Below are 15165 nucleotides of genomic sequence, written 5' to 3'. Positions count from 1 at the left end.
TTACTGGCCATCCGTCACTGATAATTATTGCCCCTCCCTCACTGAGAGAATTACTGCCCCTCCCTCACTGAGAATTACTGCCCCTCCCTCACGAAGAGAATTAATGCCCCTCCCTCACTGACAGAATTACTGCCCCTCCCTCACTGAGAGAATTACTGCCCCGTCCTCATTGAGAATTAGTGCCCCTCCCTCACTGAGAGAATTATTGCCCCTCCCTCACTGAGACAATTACTGCCGCTCCCTCACTGAGTATTATTGCCCTCCCTCACTGAGAAATACTGCCCCTCCCACACTGAGAATTACTGCTCCCCCCTCACTGAGAAATACTGCCCCTCCCACACTGAGAATTACTGCCCCTCCCTCACTGAGTATTACTGCCCCTCCCTCACTGAGAAATACTGCCCCAACCACACTGAGAATTACTGACCCTCCCACACTGAGTATTACTGCCCCTCCCTCACTGAGAAATACTGCCCCTCCCACACTGAGAATTACTGCCCCTCCCACACTGAGAATTACTGCCCCTCCCTCACTGAGAATTACTGCCCCGCCCTCATGGAGAATTACTGCCGATCCTTCACTGAGAGAATTACTGCCCCTCCCTCACTGAGAGAATTACTGCCCCTCCCTTACTGAGAATTACTGCCCCTCCCTCACTGAGAATTACTGCCCCTCCCTCACTGAGAATTACTGCCCCTCCCTCACTGAGAATTATCGCACCTCCCTCACTGCGAGAATTACTGCCCCTCCCTCACTGAGAATTATTGCCCCTCCCTCACTGAGAATTAGTGCCCCTCCCTCACTGAGAATTACTGCCCCTCCCTCACTGAGAATTATCGCACCTCCCTCACTGAGAATTACTGCCCCTCACTCACTGAGAGACTTACTGCCCCGCCCTCACTGAGAATTACTGCCCCTCCCTAACTGAGAGAATTACTGCCCCTCCCTCACTGAGAAAATTACTGCCCCTCCCTGATGGAGAATTACTTCCCCTCCTTCACTGAGAGAATTACTGCCCCTCCCTCACTGAGAGAATTACTGCCTCTTCACTGAGAATTACTGCCCCTCTTTCACTGAGAGAATTACTGCCCCTCCCTCACAGAGAATTACTGCCCCTCCCTCACTGAGAGAATTACTGCCCCTCCCTCACTGACAGAGTTACTGCCCCTCCCTTCGTGAAAATTACTGCCCCTCCCTCACTGAGAGAATTACTGCCCCTCCCTCACTGAGAATTAATGCCCCTCCCTCACTGAGAGAATTACTGCCCCTCCCTCACTGACAGAGTTACCGCCCCTCCCTTAGTGAAAATTACTGCCCCTCCCTCACTGAGAGAGTTACTGCCCCTCCCTCACTGAAAATTACTTCCCCTCCCTCACTGAGAATTACTGTCCCTCCCTCACTGAGAATTACTGCCGCTCCCTCACTGAGAATTAGTGCCCCTCCCTCACTGAGAATTACTGCCCCTCCCTCACTGAGAGAATTATTCCCCCTCCCACACTGAGAGAATTGTTGCCCCTCCCTCACTGAAAATTACTTCCCCTCCCTCACTGAGAATTACTGTCCCTCCCTCACTGAGAATTACTGCCCCTCCCTCACTGAGAATTATTGCCCCTCCCTCACTGAAAATTACTGCCCCTCCCTCACTGAGAATTAAATGCCCCTCTCTCAGAGAATTACTGCCCCTCCCTCACTGAGAATTACTGCCCCTCCCTCACTGAGAGAATTACTGCCCCTCCCTCACTGAGAATTAAATGCCCCTCTCTCAGAGAATTACTGCCCCTCCCTCACTGAGAATTACTGCCCCTCCCTCACTGAGAGAATTACTGCCCCTCCCTCACTGAGAATTACTGCCCCTCCCTCACTGAGAGAATTAATGCCCCACCGTCACTGAGAATTACTGCCCCTCCCTCACTGAGAATTACTGCCCCTCCCTCACTGAGAGAATTACTGCCCCTCCCTCACAGAGAATTACTGCCCCTCCCTCACCGAGAGAATTACTGCACCTCCCTCACTGAGAATTATTGCCCCTCCCTCATGGAGAATTACTGCCCCTCCCTCACAGAGAATTACTGCCCCTCCCTCATGGAGAATTACTGCCCCTCCCTCACTGAGAATTACTGCCCCTCTCTCACTGAGAATTCCTGCCCCTCCCTCACTGAGATAATTACTGCCCCTTCCTCACTGAGAATTACTGCCCCTCCCTCACTGAGAATTATTGTCACTCCCACACTGAGAGAATTACAGCCCCTCCCTCACTGAGAATTACTGCCCCTCCCTCACTGAGATAATTGCTGCCCCTCCCTCATTGAGAGAATTACTGCCCCTCCCTTACTGAGAATTGCTGCCCCTCCCTCACTGAGAATTACTGCCCCTCCCTCATTGAGAGAATTACTGCCCCTCCCTCATTGAGAGAATTACTGCCCCTCCCTCATTGAGAGAATTACTGACCCTCCCTCTGAGAGAATTACTGCCCCTCCGTCACTGAGAATTACTGCCCCTCCCTCACTGAGAATTACTGCCCCTCCCTCACTGAGAATTACTGCCCCTCCCTCACTGAGAAGTACTGACCTCCCTCACTGATAATTACTGCCCCTCCCTCACTGAGAATTACTGCCCCTCCCTCACTGAGAATTACTGCCCCTCCCACACTGAGAATTACTGCCGCTCCCTCACTGAGAATTACTGTATCTCCCTCACTGAGAATTACTGCCCCTCCCTCACTGAGAATTACTGCCCCTCCCTCACTGAGAGAATTACTGCCCCTCCCTCACTGAGAATTACTGCCCCTCCCTCACTGAGAGAATTAATGCCCCACCGTCACTGAGAATTACTGCCCCTCCCTCACTGAGAATTACTGCCCCTCCCTCACTGAGAGAATCACTGCCCCTCCCTCACAGAGAATTACTGCCCCTCCCTCACTGAGAATTATTGCCCCTCCCTCATGGAGAATTACTGCCCCTCCCTCACAGAGAATTACTGCCCCTCCCTCATGGAGAATTACTGCCCCTCCCTCACTGAGAATTACTGCCCCTCCCTCACTGAGAATTCCTGCCCCTCCCTCACTGAGATAATTACTGCCCCTCCCTCACTGAGAATTACTGCCCCTCCCTCACTGAGAATTATTGTCCCTCCCACACTGAGAGAATTACAGCCCCTCCCTCACTAAGAATTACTGCCCCTCCCTCACTGAGATAATTACTGCCCATCCCTCACTGAGAGAATTACTGCCCCTCCCTCACTGAGAATTATTGCCCCTCCCTCACTGAGAGAATTACTGACCCTCCCTCACTGAGAATTACTGCCCCTCCCTCACTGAGAATTACTGCCCCTCCTTCACTGAGAGAATTACTGCCCCTCCCTCACTGAGAATTACTGCCCCTCCCTCACTGAGAATTACTGCCCCTCCTTCACTGAGAGAATTACTGCCCCTCCCTCACTGAGAATTACTGCCCCTCCCTCACTGAAAATTACTGCCCCTCCCTCACAGGTAGAAATACTGCCCTACCTCACTGAGAATTATTGCCCCTCCCTCACTGAAAATTACTGCCCCTACCTCACTGAGAGAATTACTGCCCCTCCCTCACTGAGAAAATTACTGCCCCTCCCTGATGGAGAATTACTTCCCCTCCTTCACTGAGAGAATTACTGCCCCCCCTTCACTGAGAATTACTGCCCCTCCCTCACTGAGAGAATTACTGCCCCTCTTTCACTGAGAGAATTATTGCCCCTCCCTCACTGAGAATTACTGCACCTCCTTCACTGAGAGAATCACTGCCCCTCCCTCACTGAGAATTACTGCCCCTCCCTCACTTAAAATTCCTGCCCCTCCCTCACAGGTAGAAATACTGCCCTCCCTCACTGAGAATTACTGCCCCTTCCTCACTGAAAATTACTGCCCCTCCCTCACAGGTAGAAATACTGCCCTCCCTCACTGAGAATTATTGCCCCTCCCTCACGGAAAATTACTGCCCCTACCTCACTGAGAGAATTACTGCCCCTCCCTCACTGAGAAAATTACTGCCCCTCCCTGATGGAGAATTACTTCCCCTCCTTCACTGAGAGAATTACTGCCCCTCCCTCACTGAGAGAATTACTGCCTCTTCACTGAGAATTACTGCCCCTCTTTCACTGAGAGAATTACTGCCCCTCCCTCACAGAGAATTACTGCCCCTCCCTCACTGAGAGAATTACTGCCCCTCCCTCACTGACAGAGTTACTGCCCCTCCCTTTGTGAAAATTACTGCCCCTCCCTCACTGAGAGAATTACTGCCCCTCCCTCACTGAGAATTAATGCCCCTCCCTCACTGAGAGAATTACTGCCCCTCCCTCACTGACAGAGTTACCGCCCCTCCCTTAGTGAAAATTACTGCCCCTCCCTCACTGAGAGAGTTACTGCCCCTCCCTCACTGAAAATTACTTCCCCTCCCTCACTGAGAATTACTGTCCCTCCCTCACTGAGAATTACTGCGGCTCCCTCACTGAGAATTAGTGCCCCTCCCTCACTGAGAATTACTGCCCCTCCCTCACTGAGAGAATTATTCCCCCTCCCACACTGAGAGAATTATTGCCCCTCCCTCACTGAAAATTACTGCCCCTCCCTCACTGAAAATTACTGCCCCTCCCTCACAGGTAGAAAAACTGCCCCTCCCTCACTGAGAATTATTGCCCCTCCCTCACTGAAAATTACTGCCCCTCCCTCACTGAGAATTACTGCCCCTCCCTCACTGAGAGAATTACTTCCCCTCCCTCACTGAGAATTAAATGCCCCTCTCTCAGAGAATTACTGCCCCTCCCTCACTGAGAATTACTGCCCCTCCCTCACTGAGAGAATTACTGCCCCTCCCTCACTGAGAATTACTGCCCCTCCCTCACTGAGAGAATTAATGCCCCACTGTCACTGAGAATTACTGCCCCTCCCTCACTGAGAATTACTGCCCCTCCCTCACTGAGAGAATTACTGCCCCTCCCTCACAGAGAATTACTGCCCCTCCCTCACCGAGAGAATTACTGCACCTCCCTCACTGAGAATTATTGCCCCTCCCTCATGGAGAATTACTGCCCCTCCCTCACAGAGAATTACTGCCCCTCCCTCATGGAGAATTACTGCCCCTCCCTCACTGAGAATTACTGCCCCTCCCTCACTGAGAATTCCTGCCCCTCCCTCACTGAGATAATTACTGCCCCTTCCTCACTGAGAATTACTGCCCCTCCCTCACTGAGAATTATTGTCACTCCCACACTGAGAGAATTACAGCCCCTCCCTCACTGAGAATTACTGCCCCTCCCTCACTGAGATAATTGCTGCCCCTCCCTCATTGAGAGAATTACTGCCCCTCCCTTACTGAGAATTGCTGCCCCTCCCTCACTGAGAATTACTGCCCCTCCTTCATTGAGAGAATTACTGCCTCTCCCTCATTGAGAGAATTACTGCCCCTCCCTCTGAGAGAATTACTGCCCCTCCGTCACTGAGAATTACTGCCCCTCCCTCACTGAGAATTACTGCCCCTCCCTCACTGAGAATTACTGCCCCTCCCTCACTGAGAAGTACTGACCTCCCTCACTGATAATTACTGCCCCTCCCTCACTGAGAATTACTGCCCCTCCCTCACTGAGAATTACTGCCCCTCCCACACTGAGAATTACTGCCGCTCCCTCACTGAGAATTACTGTATCTCCCTCACTGAGAATTACTGCCCCTCCCTCACTGAGAATTACTGCCCCTCCCTCACTGAGAGAATTACTGCCCCTCCCTCACTGAGAATTACTACCCCTCCCTCACTGAGAGAATTAATGCCCCACCGTCACTGAGAATTACTGCCCCTCCCTCACTGAGAATTACTGCCCCTCCCTCACTGAGAGAATCACTGCCCCTCCCTCACAGAGAATTACTGCCCCTCCCTCACTGAGAATTATTGCCCCTCCCTCATGGAGAATTACTGCCCCTCCCTCACAGAGAATTACTGCCCCTCCCTCATGGAGAATTACTGCCCCTCCCTCACTGAGAATTACTGCCCCTCCCTCACTGAGAATTCCTGCCCCTCCCTCACTGAGATAATTACTGCCCCTCCCTCACTGAGAATTACTGCCCCTCCCTCACTGAGAATTATTGTCCCTCCCACACTGAGAGAATTACAGCCCCTCCCTCACTAAGAATTACTGCCCCTCCCTCACTGAGATAATTACTGCCCATCCCTCACTGAGAGAATTACTGCCCCTCCCTCACTGAGAATTATTGCCCCTCCCTCACTGAGAGAATTACTGCCCCTCCCTCACTGAGAATTACTGCCCCTCCCTCACTGAGACTTACTGCCGCTCCCTCACTGAGAATTATTGCCCCTCCCTCACTGAGAATTACTGCCCCTCCTTCACTGAGAGAATTACTGCCCCTCCCTCACTGAGAATTACCGCCCCTCCCTCACTGAAAATTACTGCCCCTCCCTCACAGGTAGAAATACTGCCCTACCTCACTGAGAATTATTGCCCCTCCCTCACTGAAAATTACTGCCCCTACCTCACTGAGAGAATTACTGCCCCTCCCTCACTGAGAAAATTACTGCCCCTCCCTGATGGAGAATTACTTCCCCTCCTTCACTGAGAGAATTACTGCCCCTCCCTCACTCAGAGAATTACTGCCCCTCCCTCACTGACAGAGTTACTGCCCCTCCCTTAGTGAAAATTACTGCCCCTCCCTCACTGAGAGAATTACTGCCCCTCCCACACTGAGAATTACTGCCGCTCCCTCACTGAGAATTAAATGCCCCTCTCTCAGAGAATTACTGCCCCTCCCTCACTGAGAATTACTGCCCCTCCCTCACTGAGAGAATTGCTGCCCCTCCCTCACTGAGAATTACTGCCCCTCCCTCACTGAGAGAATTACTGCCCCTCCCTCACTGAGAATTACTGCCCCTCCCTCACAGAGAGAATTAATGCCCCACCGTCACTGAGAATTACTGCCCCTCCCTCACTGAGCATTACTGCCCCTCCCTCACTGAGAGAATTACTGCCCCTCCCTCACTGAGAGAATTACTGCCCCTCCCTCACTGAGAGAATTACTGCCCCTCCCTCACTGAGAATTATTGCCCCTCCCTCATGGAGAATTACTGCCCCTCCCTCACAGAGAATTATTGCCCCTCCCTCAATGAAAATTACTGCCCCCCCTCACTGAGAAGTATTGCCCCACGCTCTCTGAGAAAATTACTGCCCCTTCCTCACGGAGAGAATTACTGCCCCTCCCTCACTGAGAAGTATTGCTCCCCCCTCACTGAGAATTATTGCTCCTCCCTCAGAGAATGACTGCCCCTCCCTCACTGAGAATTACTGCCCTTCCCTCACTGAGAATTAAATGCCCCTCTCTCAGAGAATTACTGCCCCTCCCTCACTGAGAATTACTGCCCCTCCCTCACTGAGAGAATTACTGCCCCTCCCTCACTGAGAATTACTGCCCCTCCCTCACAGAGAGAATTAATGTCCCACCGTCACTGAGAATTACTGCCCCTCCCTCACTGAGCATTACTGCCCCTCCCTCACTGAGAGAATTACTGCCCCTCCCTCACAGAAAATTACTGCCCCTCCCTTACTGAGAGAATTACTGCCCCTCCCTCACTGAGAATTATTGCCCCTCCCTCATGGAGAATTACTGCCCCTCCCTCACAGAGAATTATTGCCCCTCCCTCAATGAAAATTACTGCCCCCCCTCACTGAGAAGTATTGCCCCACGCTCTCTGAGAAAATTACTGCCCCTTCCTCACGGAGAGAATTACTGCCCCTCCCTCACTGAGAAGTATTGCTCCCCCCTCACTGAGAATTATTGCTCCTCCCTCACTGAGAATGACTGCCCCTCCCTCACTGAGAATTACTGCCCCTCCCTCACTGAGAATTACTGCCCCTCCCTCACTGAGAGAATTACTGCCCATCCCTCACTGAGAATTACTGCCCCTCCGTCACTGAGAGAATTACTGCCCCTCCCTCACTGAGAATTACTGCCGCTCCCTCACTGAGAGAATTACTGCCCCTCCCTCACTGAGAGAATTACTGCCCATCCCTCACTGAGAATTACTGCCCCTCCCTCACTGAGAGAATTTTTCCCCCTCCCACACTGAGATAATTACTGCCCCTCCCTCACTGAGAATTTCTGCCCCTCCCTCACTGAGAGAATTACTGCCCCACCCTCACTGAGAATTACTGACCTCCCTCACTGATAATTACTGCCGCTCCCTAACTCAGAATTACTGCCCCTCCCTCACTGAGAGAATTACTGCCCCTCCCTCACTGAGAGAAATACTGACCCAACCTCAACGAAAGAAGTACTGCCCCTCCCTCACTGAGAATTACTGCCCCTCCCACACTGAGAATTACTGCCGCTCCCTCACTGAGAATTACTGTATCTCCCTCACTGAGAATTACTGCCCCTCCCTCACTGAGAATTACCGCCCCTCCCTCACTGAGAATTAAATGCCCCTCTCTCAGAGAATTACTGCCCCTCCCTCACTGAGAATTACTGCCCCTCCCTCACTGAGAGAATTACTGCCCCTCCCTCACTGAGAATTACTGCCCCTCCCTCACTGAGAGAATTAATGCCCCACCGTCACTGAGAATTACTGCCCCTCCCTCACTGAGAGAATTACTGCCCCTCCCTCACAGAGAATTACTGCCCCTCCCTCACTGAGAGAATTACTGCCCCTCCCTCACTGAGAATTACTGCCCCTCCCTCATGGAGAATTACTGCCCCTCCCTCACTGAGAATTACTGCCCCTCCTTCACTGAGAGAATTACTGCCCCTCCCTCACTGAGAATTACTGCCCCTCCCTCACTGAAAATTACTGCCCCTCCCTCACAGGTAGAAATACTGCCCTCCCTCAATGAGAATGATTGCCCCTCCCTCAATGAAAATTACTGCCCCTACCTCACTGAGAGAATTACTGCCCTTCCCTCACTGAGAGAATTACTGCCCCTCCCTCACTGAGAGAATTACTGCCCCTCCCTCACTGAGAAGTATTGCCCCCCCTTCACTGAGAATAACTGCCCCTCCCTCACTGAGAGAATTACTGCCCCTCCTTCACTGAGAGAATTACTGCCCCTCTTTCACTGAGAGAATTACTGCCCCTCCCTCACTGACAGAGTTACTGCCCCTCCCTTTGTGAAAATTACTGCCCCTCCCTCACTGAGAGAATTACTGCCCCTCCCTCACTGAGAATTAATGCCCCTCCCTCACTGAGAGAATTACTGCCCCTCCCTCACTGACAGAGTTACCGCCCCTCCCTTAGTAAAAATTACTGCCCCTCCCTCACTGAGAGAATTACTGCCCCTCCCTCACTGACAGAGTTACTGCCCCTCCCTCAGTGAAAATTACTGCCCCTCCCTCACTGAGAGAATTACTGCCCCTCCCTCACTGAGAATTAATGCCCCTACCTCACTGAGAGAATTACTGCCCCTCCCTCCCTGAGAATTAATGCCCCTCCCTCACTGAGAGAATTACTGCCCCTCCCTCACTGAGAGAATTACTGTCGCTCCCTCACTGGGAATTACAGCCCCTCCCTCACTGAGAGAATTACTGCCCCTCCCTCACTGAGAATTACTGACCGTCCCTCACTAAGAGAATTGCTGCCCCTCCCTCACTGAGAATTACTGTCCCTCCCTCACTGAGAGAATTACTGTCCTCCCTCACTGAGGATTACTGCCCCTCCCTCACTGAGAGAATTACTGCCCCTCCCTCACTGAGAATTACTGCCCCTCCCTCACTGAGAGAATTGCTGCCCCTCCCTCACTGGGAATTACTGTCCCTCCCTCACTGAGTGAATTACTGTCCCTCCCTCACTGAGAATTACTGCCCCTCCCTCACTGAGAGAATTACTGCCCCTCCCTCAGATAATTACTGCCCCTCCCTCACTGAGAGAATTACTGCCCCTCTCTCACTGAGAATTACTGCCCCTCCCTCACTGAGAATTATCGCACCTCACTCACTGAGAGAATTACTGCCCCTCCCTCACTGAGAATTATTGCCCCTCCCTCACTGAGAGAATTACTGGCCATCCCTCACTGATAATTATTGCCCCTCCCTCCCTCAGAGAATTACTGCCCCTCCCTCACTGAGAAAATTATTGCCCCTCCCTCATTGAGAATTACTCCTCCTCCCTCACTGAGTATTACTGCCCCTCCCTCACTGAGAAATACTGCCCCTCCCACACTGAGAATTACTGCCCCTCCCTCACTGAGTATTACTGCCCCTCCCTCACTGAGAAATACTGCCCCTCCCTCACTGAGAAATACTGCCCCTCCCAGACTGAGTATTACTGCCCCACCCTCACTGAGAAATACTGCCCCTCCCACACTGAGAATTACTGCCCCTCCCACACTGAGTATTACTGCCCCTCCCTCACTGAGAAATACTGCACCTCACACACTGAGAATTACTGCCCCTCCCACACTGAGAATTACTGCCCCTCCCTCACTGAGAATTACTGCCCCTCCCTCATGGAGAATTACTGCTGCTCCTTCACTGAGAGAATTACTGCCCCTCCCTCACTGAGGGAATTACTGCCCATCCCTCACTGAGAATTACTGACCCTCCCTCACTGAGAATTACTGCCCCTCCCTAACTGAGAGAATTACTGCCCCTCCCTCACTGAGAGAATTACTGTCCCTCCCCCACTGAGAATTACTGCCCCTCCCTCACTGAGAGAATTACTGCCCCTCCCTCAGATAATTACTGCCCCTCCCTCACTGAGAGAATTACTGCCCCTCTCTCACTGAGAATTACTGTCCCTTCCTCACTGACAATTACTGCCCCTCCCTCACTGAGAATTATCGCACCTCCCTCACTGAAAGTATTACTGCCCCTCCCTCACTGAGAATTATTGCCCCTCCCTCACTGAGAGAATTACTGGCCATCCGTCACTGATAATTATTGCCCCTCCCTCACTGAGAGAATTACTGCCCCTCCCTCACTGAGAATTACTGCCCCTCCCTCACGAAGAGAATTAATGCCCCTCCCTCACTGACAGAATTACTGCCCCTCCCTCACTGAGAGAATTACTGCCCCGTCCTCATTGAGAATTAGTGCCCCTCCCTCACTGAGAGAATTATTGCCCCTCCCTCACTGAGACAATTACTGCCGCTCCCTCACTGAGTATTATTGCCCTCCCTCACTGAGAAATACTGCCCCTCCCACACTGAGAATTACTGCTCCCCCCTCACTGAGAAATACTGCCCCTCCCACACTGAGAATTACTGCCCCTCCCTCACTGAGTATTACTGCCCCTCCCTCACTGAGAAATACTGCCCCAACCACACTGAGAATTACTGACCCTCCCACACTGAGTATTACTGCCCCTCCCTCACTGAGAAATACTGCCCCTCCCACACTGAGAATTACTGCCCCTCCCACACTGAGAATTACTGCCCCTCCCTCACTGAGAATTACTGCCCCGCCCTCATGGAGAATTACTGCCGATCCTTCACTGAGAGAATTACTGCCCCTCCCTCACTGAGAGAATTACTGCCCCTCCCTTACTGAGAATTACTGCCCCTCCCTCACTGAGAATTACTGCCCCTCCCTCACTGAGAATTACTGCCCCTCCCTCACTGAGAATTATCGCACCTCCCTCACTGCGAGAATTACTGCCCCTCCCTCACTGAGAATTATTGCCCCTCCCTCACTGAGAATTAGTGCCCCTCCCTCACTGAGAATTACTGCCCCTCCCTCACTGAGAATTATCGCACCTCCCTCACTGAGAATTACTGCCCCTCCCTCACTGAGAGAATTACTTCCCCTCCCTCACTGAGAATTAAATGCCCCTCTCTCAGAGAATTACTGCCCCTCCCTCACTGAGAATTACTGCCCCTCCCTCACTGAGAGAATTACTGCCCCTCCCTCACTGAGAATTACTGCCCCTCCCTCACTGAGAGAATTAATGCCCCACCGTCACTGAGAATTACTGCCCCTCCCTCACTGAGAATTACTGCCCCTCCCTCACTGAGAGAATTACTGCCCCTCCCTCACAGAGAATTACTGCCCCTCCCTCACCGAGAGAATTACTGCACCTCCCTCACTGAGAATTATTGCCCCTCCCTCATGGAGAATTACTGCCCCTCCCTCACAGAGAATTACTGCCCCTCCCTCATGGAGAATTACTGCCCCTCCCTCACTGAGAATTACTGCCCCTCCCTCACTGAGAATTCCTGCCCCTCCCTCACTGAGATAATTACTGCCCCTTCCTCACTGAGAATTACTGCCCCTCCCTCACTGAGAATTATTGTCACTCCCACACTGAGAGAATTACAGCCCCTCCCTCACTGAGAATTACTGCCCCTCCCTCACTGAGATAATTGCTGCCCCTCCCTCATTGAGAGAATTACTGCCCCTCCCTTACTGAGAATTGCTGCCCCTCCCTCACTGAGAATTACTGCCCCTCCTTCATTGAGAGAATTACTGCCTCTCCCTCATTGAGAGAATTACTGCCCCTCCCTCTGAGAGAATTACTGCCCCTCCGTCACTGAGAATTACTGCCCCTCCCTCACTGAGAATTACTGCCCCTCCCTCACTGAGAATTACTGCCCCTCCCTCACTGAGAAGTACTGACCTCCCTCACTGATAATTACTGCCCCTCCCTCACTGAGAATTACTGCCCCTCCCTCACTGAGAATTACTGCCCCTCCCACACTGAGAATTACTGCCGCTCCCTCACTGAGAATTACTGTATCTCCCTCACTGAGAATTACTGCCCCTCCCTCACTGAGAATTACTGCCCCTCCCTCACTGAGAGAATTACTGCCCCTCCCTCACTGAGAATTACTACCCCTCCCTCACTGAGAGAATTAATGCCCCACCGTCACTGAGAATTACTGCCCCTCCCTCACTGAGAATTACTGCCCCTCCCTCACTGAGAGAATCACTGCCCCTCCCTCACAGAGAATTACTGCCCCTCCCTCACTGAGAATTATTGCCCCTCCCTCATGGAGAATTACTGCCCCTCCCTCACAGAGAATTACTGCCCCTCCCTCATGGAGAATTACTGCCCCTCCCTCACTGAGAATTACTGCCCCTCCCTCACTGAGAATTCCTGCCCCTCCCTCACTGAGATAATTACTGCCCCTCCCTCACTGAGAATTACTGCCCCTCCCTCACTGAGAATTATTGTCCCTCCCACACTGAGAGAATTACAGCCCCTCCCTCACTAAGAATTACTGCCCCTCCCTCACTGAGATAATTACTGCCCATCCCTCACTGAGAGAATTACTGCCCCTCCCTCACTGAGAATTATTGCCCCTCCCTCACTGAGAGAATTACTGCCCCTCCCTCACTGAGAATTACTGCCCCTCCCTCACTGAGACTTACTGCCGCTCCCTCACTGAGAATTATTGCCCCTCCCTCACTGAGAATTACTGCCCCTCCTTCACTGAGAGAATTACTGCCCCTCCCTCACTGAGAATTACCGCCCCTCCCTCACTGAAAATTACTGCCCCTCCCTCACAGGTAGAAATACTGCCCTACCTCACTGAGAATTATTGCCCCTCCCTCACTGAAAATTACTGCCCCTACCTCACTGAGAGAATTACTGCCCCTCCCTCACTGAGAAAATTACTGCCCCTCCCTGATGGAGAATTACTTCCCCTCCTTCACTGAGAGAATTACTGCCCCTCCCTCACTCAGAGAATTACTGCCCCTCCCTCACTGACAGAGTTACTGCCCCTCCCTTAGTGAAAATTACTGCCCCTCCCTCACTGAGAGAATTACTGCCCCTCCCACACTGAGAATTACTGCCGCTCCCTCACTGAGAATTAAATGCCCCTCTCTCAGAGAATTACTGCCCCTCCCTCACTGAGAATTACTGCCCCTCCCTCACTGAGAGAATTGCTGCCCCTCCCTCACTGAGAATTACTGCCCCTCCCTCACTGAGAGAATTACTGCCCCTCCCTCACTGAGAATTACTGCCCCTCCCTCACAGAGAGAATTAATGCCCCACCGTCACTGAGAATTACTGCCCCTCCCTCACTGAGCATTACTGCCCCTCCCTCACTGAGAGAATTACTGCCCCTCCCTCACTGAGAGAATTACTGCCCCTCCCTCACTGAGAGAATTACTGCCCCTCCCTCACTGAGAATTATTGCCCCTCCCTCATGGAGAATTACTGCCCCTCCCTCACAGAGAATTATTGCCCCTCCCTCAATGAAAATTACTGCCCCCCCTCACTGAGAAGTATTGCCCCACGCTCTCTGAGAAAATTACTGCCCCTTCCTCACGGAGAGAATTACTGCCCCTCCCTCACTGAGAAGTATTGCTCCCCCCTCACTGAGAATTATTGCTCCTCCCTCAGAGAATGACTGCCCCTCCCTCACTGAGAATTACTGCCCTTCCCTCACTGAGAATTAAATGCCCCTCTCTCAGAGAATTACTGCCCCTCCCTCACTGAGAATTACTGCCCCTCCCTCACTGAGAGAATTACTGCCCCTCCCTCACTGAGAATTACTGCCCCTCCCTCACAGAGAGAATTAATGTCCCACCGTCACTGAGAATTACTGCCCCTCCCTCACTGAGCATTACTGCCCCTCCCTCACTGAGAGAATTACTGCCCCTCCCTCACAGAAAATTACTGCCCCTCCCTTACTGAGAGAATTACTGCCCCTCCCTCACTGAGAATTATTGCCCCTCCCTCATGGAGAATTACTGCCCCTCCCTCACAGAGAATTATTGCCCCTCCCTCAATGAAAATTACTGCCCCCCCTCACTGAGAAGTATTGCCCCACGCTCTCTGAGAAAATTACTGCCCCTTCCTCACGGAGAGAATTACTGCCCCTCCCTCACTGAGAAGTATTGCTCCCCCCTCACTGAGAATTATTGCTCCTCCCTCACTGAGAATGACTGCCCCTCCCTCACTGAGAATTACTGCCCCTCCCTCACTGAGAATTACTGCCCCTCCCTCACTGAGAGAATTACTGCCCATCCCTCACTGAGAATTACTGCCCCTCCGTCACTGAGAGAATTACTGCCCCTCCCTCACTGAGAATTACTGCCGCTCCCTCACTGAGAGAATTACTGCCCCTCCCTCACTGAGAGAATTACTGCCCATCCCTCACTGAGAATTACTGCCCCTCCCTCACTGAGAGAATTTTTCCCCCTCCCACACTGAGATAATTACTGCCCCTCCCTCACTGAGAATTTCTGCCCCT

This window comes from Pristiophorus japonicus, chromosome 26, assembly GCF_044704955.1.
Source record: "Pristiophorus japonicus isolate sPriJap1 chromosome 26, sPriJap1.hap1, whole genome shotgun sequence".
Classification (NCBI taxonomy): domain Eukaryota; kingdom Metazoa; phylum Chordata; class Chondrichthyes; family Pristiophoridae; genus Pristiophorus; species Pristiophorus japonicus.
This window is presented reverse-complemented; position numbering follows the sequence as displayed.